This window comes from Dama dama, chromosome 31, assembly GCF_033118175.1.
Source record: "Dama dama isolate Ldn47 chromosome 31, ASM3311817v1, whole genome shotgun sequence".
In the NCBI taxonomy this organism is placed as follows: Eukaryota; Metazoa; Chordata; class Mammalia; order Artiodactyla; family Cervidae; genus Dama; species Dama dama.
In genome coordinates, this window is record NC_083711.1 from 7,741,655 (window position 1) to 7,755,233 (window position 13,579).

The following is a 13,579-nucleotide window of genomic DNA, read 5'->3' on the forward strand; positions in this document are numbered from 1 at the left end:
GAGTACTAGAGGACTTTAAATGAAATAAGAGAAAAAGAAAAATAGAAAATAGAAGAGAGAAAGAAAGAAAAAAAATTTCCCTAATTAAAAAAATTGTAAAAATCTATGAAAATGAAAGTTAAGGCGTAATGGGGGAGTAATAGGGAATTTTAAAGGAAAATAAAAGAGAAAAAATAAAAAAGAAAATTTTTTTAAAAAAATTTATATTCTTACTTAAAAAAAAAAAGTAAAAATATATATAGGAATTTCTCTGGAGCTGTTGCGGTCAGTGTGGGTTCAGCTGAGTTTTAGATACCTCCTCGTTCCAGCTTACACTTCTCGATATCTACAGGCCCCTTCCCGTGTAGTTGGTGTTTTCTAGAGGGATTTTAATCTGTTGCACCAGTCCCTTCTGAAGCGGTTCCCTTTGTTTATTTGGCTTCTGTTTGCCGGTCTCTTCAGAGCCTCATTTCCGCCCTGACACAGGCGGGCGGAGGTGGACTCTTATTCAGGTAGCTAGTTCCGTCGCTCTGCGGAGAGGGGCTGGCGCTGCGGGGAGGGGCTGGCGCTGCCGGGAGGGGCTGGCGCTGCTTTCTCCGTCTGCGCTGCTCAGGCTCACGGCTGCTCTATATGGAGCGCGCCCTGCGCTGCGCGAGGTTCCAGCCCTTGGGTGTTCCACAAAAGCTTGGAACAGAAAGCTGCGCCTGCTCTTTGTGCCTTCCCCATCAGAGTGGTCCAAGCAGCCAGGCGCTTGACAGGCGGACTCCCTCCGGGTGCGGCGCGCCTAGTCCCTTCCACGGTCCCAGTCTCAGTTTCTGCTGACAGCCGCAGTCCCCGCCCGCGCCGGTCGGGTGCCTACGCCCTGTGTCTCACCGTGACCTGTTCCCGCCTCCCCGCCTCCGGCGGGTCTGGGCCGGTCCACAGCCTGCAAGCTTTCCTCTGGACTTTCTCGTTCCCTTTGTTCTGCGAACGGCCGGCAGTGTGTTCGGGCTGGTCAATTTTCTCTCTCTCTTTTGCTCTCCCACAGTTCAAGTTGGCAACTCACAAAAGCTCCCTCCGATTGTCCTCAGGGCACTCAGGCCCGGACCCTACCCCAAGCAATGCCGCCCGCTCCTCTCCATGCCACCCCCGCTTGCTGGTGGTGGATGTGGGTGTCTGGGGTACTTTTCTGCTGACAGTTGCTTTTAGGCACATAATCTGTGGGTTTTATTTATTGTTTCCCTCCCAGTCAGGTTGCCCTCCGAGATTCAAACACTTCCCCCAGGCCCGCCAGTGCGAGGGTTTCCCGGTGTCTGGAAACGTCCTCTAAAGACTCCCTTCCCGGGACGGATCTCTGTCCTTAGCTCTTTTGTCTCACTTTTTATCTTTTATATTTTGTCCTACCTCCTTTCAAAGACAATGGGCTGCTTTTCTGGGCGCCTGATGACCTCAGCTAGCGATCAGAAGTTGTTTTGTGAAGTTTGCTCTGCGTTCAGTTATTCTTTTGATGAATTTGTAGGAGAGAAAGTGGTCTCCCCGTCCTACTCCTCTGCCATCTTGGCTCCTCCTCCTCTTCTATGTATTCTTGCCACCTCTTCTTAATATCTTCTACTTCTGTTAGGTCCATACCATTTCTGTCCTTTATTGAGCCCATCTTTGCATGAAATGTTCCCTTGGTATCTCTAATTTTCTTGAAGAGATCTCTAGTCTTTCCCATTCTATTGTTTTCCTCTATTTCTTTGCATTGATCGCTGAGGAAGGCTTTCTTATCTCTCCTTGTTATTTTTTGGAACTCTGAATTCAAATGGGTATATCTTTCTTTTTCTCCTTTGCTTTTCACTTCTCTTCTTCTCACAGCTATTTGTAAGGCCTCCTCAGACAACCATTTTGCTTTTTTGCATTTCTTTTCCATGGGGATGGTCTTGCTTCCTGTCTCCTGTACAATGTCAGGAATGTCTGTCCACAGCTCATCAGGCACTCTGTCTATCAGATCTAGTCCCTTAAACCCCACAAAACTCTTATTGATGGGGGTGTATCAAAGGGACCCAGGAGCAAGCTGAAGGAGCTCTCAATGGCCAAAGTTAGAAATTTTAGCAACAAAAATTTTAAAGTAGTAGTGTATTATAACAGTGTATAAAATAAATATACATCAGCCCACAATGATATAAATAAATAAACTGGGGAGAACTGACAAATCTCCTGTGGACAGAAATTGCTATCAGTTTAAGTAGAATGGAGTACACTCCAGGAGATGAAGTGTAACTCCTCATTCCTAAAGTGTGGGTATTAAATTTTTTTTTAAATTGGGGGCAAGTGTTTTACAATGTTGTGTTGGTTTCTGCCACACGACAACATGAAACAGCCATAAGTACACATATGTCCCCTCCCTCTTAAGCCTCCCTCCCACCCTGCCCCACCTCATCCCTCTGGGTCATCACAGGGCACAGGGCTGAGTCATCTGTGTTATGCAGCACCTTCCCACTATTTTACACATGGTAGTCTATATAGGTAGCATAACCTCTTGATATGATGTGAAGAAAATGGCTCTTTACATCTATGGTCATCCTCCCCCAAAACCCATCAGTTCAGTTCAGTTTAGTTCAGTTGCTCAGTCATGTCCAACTTTTTGTGACCCCATGGACTATAGCACACCAGGCCTCCCTGTCCATCACCAACTCCCGGAGCTTACTCAAACTCATGTCCATTGAGTCAGTGATGCCATCCAACCATCTCATCCTCTGTTGTCCTCTTCTCCTGCTGCCTTCGATCTTTCCCAGCATCAGAGTCTTTTCAACAAAAATGAGTCAGTTCTTCACATCAGGTGGCCAAAGTAGTGGAGTTTCAGCTATAGCTTCAGTCCTTCCAATGAACACCCAGGACTGATCTCCTTTAGGATAGACTGGTTGGATCTCCTTGCAGTCCAAGGGACTCTCGAGAGTCTTCTCCAACACCACAGCTCAAAAGCATCAATTCTTTGGTGCTCAGCTTTCTTTACAGTCCAACTCTCACATCCGTACATGACTACTGGAAAAATCATAGCCTTGACTAGATGGACCTTTGTTGGCAAAGTATAGCCCCAGTTTAATCATGAGGGAAACCTCAGACAAACCCCAATTCAGAGACATTTTACAAAACAGCTGACTTGTTTCCCTCAAAACTGTCAAGGTCATAAAAAAAATAAAGTCTAAGAAATTGCCACAACCAAGGGGAGCCTAAAGGGACACAGTGACTAAATGCCATGTGGGATCTGGATGAGATCCAGAAAAAGGGCAATAGGGGAAAACTGAGGAAATCTGAAAAAGCAGTAGACTTTAGTGAAAAATAACACATCAATACTGATTCATGAATCGTGACAAACGTACCCAACGAATGCTATATGTTAATGATAGGGGAAACTGGATCTCAGGCATTCAGGAATTCTCTGCATTATCTTTACAATAATCCTACAAATCTCAAAATGAGATTTGGTCTAAAATAAAATGTGTATTATTGGATTGACCAGAAAGTTCGCTTGGGTTTTTCCCATAGCATCTTACCGAAAACCCAAATGAACTTTTTGGCCAATCCAATCCAATCCAAAACAAAATTCAGTTCAGCTCAGTTCAGTCACTCAGTCATGTCCTACTCTTTGTGACCCCATGAAACACAGCACGCCAGGCCTCCCTGTACATCACCAACTCCTGGAGTTTACCCAAATTCATGTCCATTGAGTCGGTGATGCCATCCAACCATCTCATCCTCTGTCATCGCCTTCTCCTCCTGCCTTCAATCTTTCCCAACATCAGGGTCTTTTCAAATGAGTCAGCTCTTCACATCAGGTGGCCAAAGTATTGCAGTTTCAGCTTCAACATCAGTCCTTCTAATGAAAGAAACCTTACAAAAAAAGAAAAAAACAACAGCTGGGTCAGAGAGTCTGCTCTCTCTCCAGCATTACCAGTTCTGGAGGTGCTGGGACCCTCTGTAGCTCTTCTTGGCAACCATAGTTTCGACAGACTTTTTCTTTTCTGTCCTAGATCCCCTGGCTCTGTTCCTTGGATCCACCAGGGGTACCCTTCTACCACTATCCTTGGTACCAGGTCACAGGAACCAGCTGAGGAGCCTCTTTTCATCTACCAGGTCCAAGTCAGCCATCCCAGGCAAGATACGAGGTTAATTAACATACATTTTCATTCAATGTCACTAAACACTTAGAGATACAGCCTTGTAACACTCTGCTCTCTTTTGCCGGCTTAAGCAGGAGAAGTTACAAGAAGGAAAAGCTACTTTTCTACCTAAGACAATGAGAGAAGAAAAATAAAAGAAGACCCAGAACATTCTGAGCCTCTGAAATTCCAACATCCCCTTGACCTTTCCTTAAGGCAATGCACAAGATCCTTAGCCACAAATCCCTTTCAAAAAGCTGCAAATTGTCCATCTGGCCCATAAGATTTGTCCAGGCCCCAGCCTCACACCATAGAGTTCTCCCTGTCTCCATCCCTCTCTCTGCTGCTTCATCTGTCTCTGCAGCCCGAAGCATCAACCCAGTGCTACAAAGACCTCAGGGAAAGCAAGGAAAGAAGATATCACCCAGGAGCTCGGGCAGAGGTGTCAACAGGTGGAGGGGAAAAAAGTGCCCCCTCCAAAGAAGAATCATCACGATGGGCAAGAAAACCACCAGGGTCTTAAATAGGGCCCACAGCCACGGGTTGGCCTCAGGCTGTTGCGGTGGATGGAACAAGTTGGGGTCCCAGGAGGCAACAGTCATGAGAGAGTATGGAGAAATCAGAGATTATGCCAAATTCATTCTGGAAAAACAGTCGCGAGACATCTGGGAAAGAGACAAAGAAAGGGTCAAGGAGAGAAAAAGGAAATAAGATGTATTCAGTTTCCTGTGGCTGCTGTAACAAATGACCACAAACTTGGTGACCTAAAATAACAGAATTTTCTTTTCTCATGGCTTGGGGATGGGGGCAGAAGTCTGACCTCAAGGTGTCAGAGGGCTGTGTTCCCTCCAGGGGCTCCAGGGAAGACTCCTTCCTGCCTCTTCCAGCTTCTGGTGACTGCAGGCCTTCCCAGGCAGGGGCAGCATCAAGCCCATCACTGTCTCCATCCACACCTTGCCGCCCCCTCTTCTGTGTGTCTGTGACTCCTCTTCTGTCTCTTACAAGAACAATTGTTTCTGGATATAAACCCCATCTAGACAATTCTGGATGACCTCATCTCAAGCTGCCTACATTTACTTAATTGTACCCACAAAGATCCTTTTGCCAGATAAGGTCACATTCAATGGATCTGGGGCAAGGATATATATGGAGTGAGGGAGTGGCCACCATTCAAGCCACGACATAAAACTTAGAAGAAAGGGTTCTCCTCCATGTGAAAAAACAAATACCCTCAGTGTGCTTGGTGGACATTTGATGGGGAAGAGTTATTTTCTTTTTTTTTTTTTCTTTTTTAATATATTTTTATTATTATTATTTTTTTTTCCAGTGGGTTTTGTCATACATTGATATGAATCAGCCATGGATTTACATATATTCCCAATCCCGATCCCCCCTCCCACCTCCCTCTCCACCCGATTCCTCTGGGTCTTCCCAGTGCACCAGGCCCGAGCACTTGTCTCATGCATCCCACCTGGGCTGGTGATCTGTTTCACCATAGATAGTATACATGCTGTTCTTTTGAAATATCCCACCCTCACATTCTCCCACAAAGTTCAAAAATCTGTTCTGTATTTCTGTGTCTCTTTTTCTGTTTTGCATATAGGGTTATCGTTACCATCTTTCTAAATTCCATATATATGTGTTAGTATGCTGTAATGTTCTTTATCTTTCTGGCTTACTTCACTCTGTATAATGGGCTCCAGCTTCATCCATCTCATTAGGACTGGTTCAAATGAATTCTTTTTAATGGCTGAGTAATATTCCATGGTGTATATGTACCACAGCTTCCTTATCCATTCATCTGCTGATGGGCATCTAGGTTGCTTCCATGTCCTGGCTATTATAAACAGTGCTGCGATGAACATTGGCGTGCATGTGTCTCTTTCAGATCTGGTTTCCTCAGTGTGTATGCCCAGAAGTGGGATTGCTGGGTCATATGGCAAAAATAAACTCAAAATGGATTAAAGATCTAAATGTAAGACCAGAAACTATAAAACTCTTAGAGGAGAACATAGGCAAAACACTCTCCGACATAAATCACAGCAAGATCCTCTATGACCCACCTCCCAGAATATTGGAAATAAAAGCAAAACTAAACAAATGGGACCTAATGAAACTTAAAAGCTTTTGCACTACAAAGGAAACTATAAGTAAGGTGGAAAGACAGCCCTCAGATTGGGAGAAAATAATAGCAAATGAAGAAACAGACAAAGGATTAATCTCAAAAATATACAAGCAACTCCTGCAGCTCAATTCCAGAAAAATAAATGACCCAATCAAAAAATGGGCCAAAGAACTAAACAGACATTTCTCCAAAGAAGACATACAGATGACTAACAAACACATGAAAAGATGCTCAACATCACTCATTATTAGAGAAATGCAAATCAAAACCACAATGAGGTACCATTACACGCCAGTCAGGATGGCTGCTATCCAAAAGTCTACAAGCAATAAATGCTGGAGAGGGTGTGGAGAAAAGGGAACCCTCTTACACTGTTGGTGGGAATGCAAACTAGTACAGCCGCTATGGAAAACAGTGTGGAGATTTCTTAAAAAACTGGAAATAGAACTGCCATATGACCCGGCAATCCCACTTCTGGGCATACACACTGAGTTATTTTCATTCACTGGACACAGCAGGGTTGTGAAGCGCCTGTGCTTCGTTGGATTTCAACCTCGCACACTGGAAAAAATACAGAATCCCAGGCTCCACCCTGCACTAACTGAATAAGAATTTCTAGGGGGTGGGGCCTGGATATCAATATTTTTCAAAGCTTCCCCGGTGACTCATTTTTTCTTTTTTCTTTGGCTGCACCACGCAGCATCTAGAATCTTAATTCCCTAACCAGGGATGGAACCTGTGGACCCTGCAGTCTTAACCACTGGACTGCGAGGGAAGTCCTTTCCCTGGTGATTTTAATGTGCGGCCAGGGCTAAGATGCTTTTGAACTGTGGTGTTGGAGAAGACTCTTGAGAGTCCCTTGGACTGCAAGGAAATCAAACCAGTTCATCCTAAAGGAAATCCATCCTGAATATTCATTGGAAGGACCGATGCTGAAGCTGAAACTCCTTTGGCCACCTGAAGGGAAGAACTGACTTATTAGAAAAGACCCTGATGCTGGGAAAGATTGAAGGCAGGAGAAGGGGACGACAGAGGAGGAGATGGTTGGATGTCATCACTGACTCAGTGGACATGAGTTTGAGCAAGCTCCGGGAGATGGTGAAGGACAGGGAGGTCTGGTGTACTGCAGTTCATGGAGTCACAGAGAGTCGGACACAGCTGAGCGACTGAACAACTGCCATAACAATAAGGGCTAAGAACCGTGTTGCTAGATGAGATGGCAAGGGAATGGCACTGATTCTTTTTAAATGAGGCTCCCAGCTCACCCTCAGGGCAAACCAAAGCAGAATTGCTACCATGTCTGGTCATCACCCAGCATTCAACGACAAGATGTGCCACAGGACCTGTCCCCTCAAGACCAGGGACAGCCAACGACATAACGGAGTAGCTTTTCTAGGCTTTGTTGGTAGCTGGTGTCTGTGCAGTCTCCAGACACATGTGCCTCTCATCAGTCCCCACTGCCATAATTCTCTGACCACAGTGACTTACGCCTCTTTCCATAGGAGGTCTTCCTTTTACAAATAGGAGTGTTCCAACAGTGCACAGGGATCTCAGCTGAACAACATAGTTTTTCTAAAGGTGCTCTCCCGGATGATAATCACATCTCTGTCTAATCAAACTGTTTCTTTTCTAATTAGTTTATGCATGAACTCTTAGATCAGATGAAAAGGACGAGAGTCAACTCATTAAAGTTATATGATTTATACTGAAAGGAAAACTCTATGTGTGTTTACCTAAAACATACACTTGTGGTCAGATCATGAAACATAGATCACACAGTACTTAGAATGGAGTATGAATATACTTTGACTATTTTTAATAACACTCTTACACAAGTGACATCAAAGGAAGCACCAGTTAAACAGAAATGAAGCCAAACTGACTGGCCTTTGAAGGGGAACAAGTAACTCATTATCCTGTAGTGACTACTGAAACAGTCACTTAAAGACACTCCCTGGGCTTGAAGCCAATTAGTCTCAAAGCTACAGGCAAAATCTGAGTGGACAGTGTCCCATTGTTGAGAATGAGGAAAAGATGACTGGATACTTCTCCAGGTTGACATTCTATTTAGCAAAAAAGAAAAGTGAAGACAAAATAAAAAATATTCCCAGGTTAAGCCCAACCATGAGCTGGTAGAAGGGGAGACGTCCACAGTGGAGTTCCATGGCACACAGACACCAGAGTCTAATGTTCTCAGAGGAGAGCCTAAAATAAAGAACATTATGCTTCTTTTTCTTCTCACAGAATCATTGCCTACCACAAGGTAATCCAAGAATAGATGGTCCATTTACAGAGGAAAAAGAAATAGTAAACCAAGATGTGGTTGTCATTAGTTCTGCCTTCTAGTTTTTCCTGGATCTCCTCTTGGGACCATGATAGGGCTGTAGGTTCCTTGCCAGTGAAGTAGGGTGTGACCATGGAACTCACTTTGGTCAATGGGAGAAGTGATACGTGTAACTGCAGCCCAAAGCCTTTAATGACCTACACATGATCTGACACTCTTTCTCACGTTCTCATCACCAGCAGCATTTCAGAGAGTGGTGGCTTCAGAAGCCTGGATCCTACAGTGAGGACATGAGGAGAAACATCAACTGGTCAACCCACAATGGCAATGTGGCATGCACAAGAAAGGAACCTCTGTGGTTATAAGTCACTAAGCTTTCTGAGTGTAGTGACTGTATCTCAACCCAGCCTAATTAGTTTGTATACATGATATGAAAGAAAAATGTTCAGCTTCATACAATTCAACTATGAAATGGCATTTTGTACTTTTCAAATTAGCAAAAAATTTAAAAAAGGAATTAAATTATTAAAATCCAGTGCTAAGAATACCAGAAATTTTAAGGTGTTCTTTTCTTTCTTTCTTTCTTTTTTTTTTTTTTTTTGATGGCACCACACACAGGGATTAAACCTGTCTTAACCACTGGACTGCTAAGGAAGTACTCAGAAATCTTGAAAAAGCATTATTGATAGCTATATAATTTGATGATACATTTCTGAAGCATTATCTAGTACAATCTAACAAGAATCGAAAAACCAATGAGTTCATCTGTTTGTTTTTAAGAGTCCACATGAAAGCAATATCATATGATATTTGTCTTTCTCTGACTTACTTCACTTAGTATGACAATCTCTAGGTCCATCCATGTTGCTGCAAATGGCATTATTTCACTCTTTTTATGGCTGAGTAATATTTCACTATGTATATATACCACATCTTTATCCATTCATCTGTCAATGGTCATTTAAGTTACTGGGGTCTCTTCATAAGGACTAGGCCCATTCATGAGTGCTCTTCCATTATGACCTCCTTAAGGGTCCACCTCTATCACATTGGGTATTAGGCTTCAACACGAATTTTGAGAGGACATATTTGATTGATAGCAAATACACACCAATCTGAAACCAGACGACAAATTTGTTAAGAAAAATGAAGGATAGTGGTTAAGGATGTACAGGCTAGCATCAGACTATCTAGGCTGGAGTCTTGATTTTGCCACTTCATTATTGTGTGACTTTATCCAAATTTTCACCTTCTCTGGGTCTTGGTTTTCTTATCTATAGAATGGAATCTATCTCACAGGACTGTACCAAGCATTAAAGAAAACAATAGGAAAAGCATGCAGAACAGTGTCTGGCACACAGTAAACTCAATAAATGTTAATAGTCAGTTCATGACGTTTGTGGTTGTTAATAAAATCAGAAGGTATACCCTGAAGAAGAGAGAAAGCTGATCGTTTAGGCCTAAACTTCCTTCTCCACAGTCATGGGATTCTGAATATGGTGTTTTAGTAGTTTTGAGGAAGGAAAAGATTTTTCCAAGGAAAGCCAGGTTCCATCCACTGCATGTTAGCTCTTGGCCACCATGGCTTGGCGTGGGCCATCGGGAGCCATGAGAGCGGCAGGAACACAATGGCTTGTTTTCCGTGTGTCTTTCCTAATGTGCAAAACAGATGTGATCTGGCCGGTCTCCACTCTGGGCTGTCTTCAGGAGGAATGAAGCCCCGCAACTCTGGCTCACGGTTCCAAGTTCCCAGTGGATGTGATCCCCATAAATCAGGCCACTGACTCCAACCCCCAAACCTGCAGCAGAGTTCTTGGCAGAAGCTCCTATTTTGTTAGCCTATGACTTTCCATCTAATCATTTCATCCTGTAAAATCCAACTGGTGGTCGCTAGAGGAATGATGGTTTTAACTGCAATTTCTTGTTCACACTGAGCATGTGTCTCCTGTCTGCATCCCTTAGTTAGTTCCAAAGCAAGAAGAGCAGATGATAGCAAATTCCTCCCAGCGGACTCCAGTCCCAGAGTGGAAGCCAAGGAAAAAGGAACATCCAGACCAAAAGCTCTTAGAGCTGGGACAGACCCAGGGCATGAGCAGCCTCCTGCCCGTCACCTGTTGGGGGCCACAGAGAACACCAAGCCTTGGGGACCACCTCACCCTTGAGCCCTGGGGAACCCTCACCACCTAGCCCTGGGGGCCATCTCACTGTGGACTTGCCCCCTTGCAGGAGATGAGCTTGGCCTTAGTCTTCTGGATGGTACATGTCCTCGGGGCTACAGCACACCCAAAGGTCTGCCTCTTCAATTTTCCAGAAGCATGTTCACAGGCCATGCTTCTCATTCTCTCCAGGGAATGTGTTCTCACTTTTGTCCCTGTGTCCCTTGCTCCCCAGACTTGGGTGTCTGTAAGACAGTTGGACCAACCTAGATAGCATATTAAAAAGCAAAGGCAGTACTTTGCCAACAAAGGTCTGTCTAGTCAAGGCTATGGTTTTTCCAGTGGTCATGTATGGATGGTGAGAGTTGGACTGTGAGGAAATCTGAGGGCCAAAGAATTGATGCTTTTGAACTGTGGTGTTGGAGAAGACTCTTGAGAGTCCCTTGGACTGCAAGGAGATCCAACCAGTTCATCCTAAAGGAGATCAGTCCCAAATATTCATTGGAAGAACTGATGCTGAAGCTGGAGCTCCAATACTTTGGCCACCTCATGCGAAGAGTTGACTCATTGGAAAAGACCCTGATGCTGGGAGGCATTGGGGGCAGGAGGAGAAGGGGATGACAGAGGATGAGATGGTTGGATGGTATCACTGACTCGATGGACATGAGTTTCAGTAAACTCTGGGAGTTGTTGATGGACAGGGAGGCCTGGCGTGCTGCGATTCATGGGGTCGCAAAGAGTCAGACACGACTGAGCAACTGAACTGAACTGAACTGAACTGAAGACAGTTGGATGGCCTGAAAATGTGGCAGTTTGAACCCCGTTCCATCTGCTGGTGAAATGACCTTGGCCAAGTCACTTCATGTCCGTGGATACCAGTTTTCTTCTCTGGCAAATGTAGAGGAAGTGTAATCCGTAAGTCCTTCTGAGCGCTGCGTTTTCCATTTCCCTGAGCAGATGGTGGTGGGTCGAAAGCAAAGGCTCACCGCTGCCCCCTGATGAGTGGACCTCATCCTTTCAGGGAAAGCTGGGTGCCCCACAGCTGACCTGGCACCCCTGCCCTGTCCCACAAGCCCGGTGAGTGAATCTGGACAGGCCCCTGAACCCTTTGCATCAACAGTTGGAGGAATGAGCCTGATGAGAAGACCCCAGGATGGGGGGAGGTGGCTTGTTCGCAAAAATAAAGAAGTAAATACATTACGATCCTCTTGCAGGGAACATGCTTGGTAATGAAGCTTCAATCTGTGGGGAGAGTGGTGTGCAAGAGTGGGGTGTGTATACGTGTGGTGTGGTATGTGTGTCTGTTGTGTGGGTGTGTGGGGTGTGGGTGTGTAAGTGGTGTGGTATGGATATGCCTGGGGTGTGTGTGTAGTATGGTATGTTTATGTCTGTAGTGTGTGTGTGTGTGTGTCTGTAGTGTGGGGGGTGTGGGGGGTGTGTGTGATGTGGTGTGTGTATGGCTTTCTGTGGTGTGGGGTGTGTGTGTATGGCATGTGTATGTCTATAGTGTGTCTGTGGTGTGGTGTGTGTGTCTGTCTATGGTATGGGTGTGTGTGTGTGTGGTGTGGTGTGTGTCTTTCTGTGGTGTGGGGGGGGTGTGTGTGTGTGGTATGTGTATGTCTATAGTGTGTGTGTGGTGTGGTCTGTCTGTCTGTGGTATGGGGGTGTGTGTGTGGTGTGGTGTGTCTTTCTGTGGTGTGGGGGGTGTGTGTGTGTGGTATGTGTATGTCTATAGTGTGTGTGTGGTGTGGTCTGTCTGTCTGTGGTGTGGGGTGTGTGTGTGTGTGTGTGTGTGTGGTTTGTGTATGTCTGTAGTGTGTGTGTGGTGTGGTGTGTGTGTCTGTCTGTGGTATGGGTGTGTGTGGTGTGGTGTGTGTACAGCTTTCTGTGGTGTGGGGTGTGTGTGTGGTATGTGTATGTCTATAGTGTGTGTGTGGTGTGGTCTGTCTGTCTGTGGTATGGGGGTGTGTGTGTGGTGTGGTGTGTCTTTCTGTGGTGTGGGGGGTGTGTGTGTGTGGTATGTGTATGTCTATAGTGTGTGTGTGGTGTGGTCTGTCTGTCTGTGGTGTGGGGTGTGTGTGTGTGTGTGTGTGTGTGGTTTGTGTATGTCTGTAGTGTGTGTGTGGTGTGGTGTGTGTGTCTGTCTGTGGTATGGGTGTGTGTGGTGTGGTGTGTGTACAGCTTTCTGTGGTGTGGGGTGTGTGTGTGGTATGTGTATGTCTATAGTGTGTGTGTGGTGTGGTCTGTCTGTCTGTGGTATGGGGGTGTGTGTGTGGTGTGGTGTGTCTTTCTGTGGTGTGGGGGGTGTGTGTGTGTGGTATGTGTATGTCTATAGTGTGTGTGTGGTGTGGTCTGTCTGTCTGTGGTGTGGGGTGTGTGTGTGTGTGTGTGTGTGTGGTTTGTGTATGTCTGTAGTGTGTGTGTGGTGTGGTGTGTGTGTCTGTCTGTGGTATGGGTGTGTGTGGTGTGGTGTGTGTACAGCTTTCTGTGGTGTGGGGTGTGTGTGTGGTATGTGTATGTCTATAGTGTGTGTGTGGTGTGGTCTGTCTGTCTGTGGTATGGGGGTGTGTGTGTGGTGTGGTGTGTCTTTCTGTGGTGTGGGGGGTGTGTGTGTGTGGTATGTGTATGTCTATAGTGTGTGTGTGGTGTGGTCTGTCTGTCTGTGGTGTGGGGTGTGTGTGTGTGTGTGTGTGTGTGGTTTGTGTATGTCTGTAGTGTGTGTGTGGTGTGGTGTGTGTGTCTGTCTGTGGTATGGGTGTGTGTGGTGTGGTGTGTGTACAGCTTTCTGTGGTGTGGGGTGTGTGTGTGGTATGTGTATGTCTATAGTGTGTGTGTGGTGTGGTCTGTCTGTCTGTGGTGTGGGGTGGGTGTGTGTGTGTGTGTGGTTTGTGTATGTCTGTAGTGTGTGTGTGGT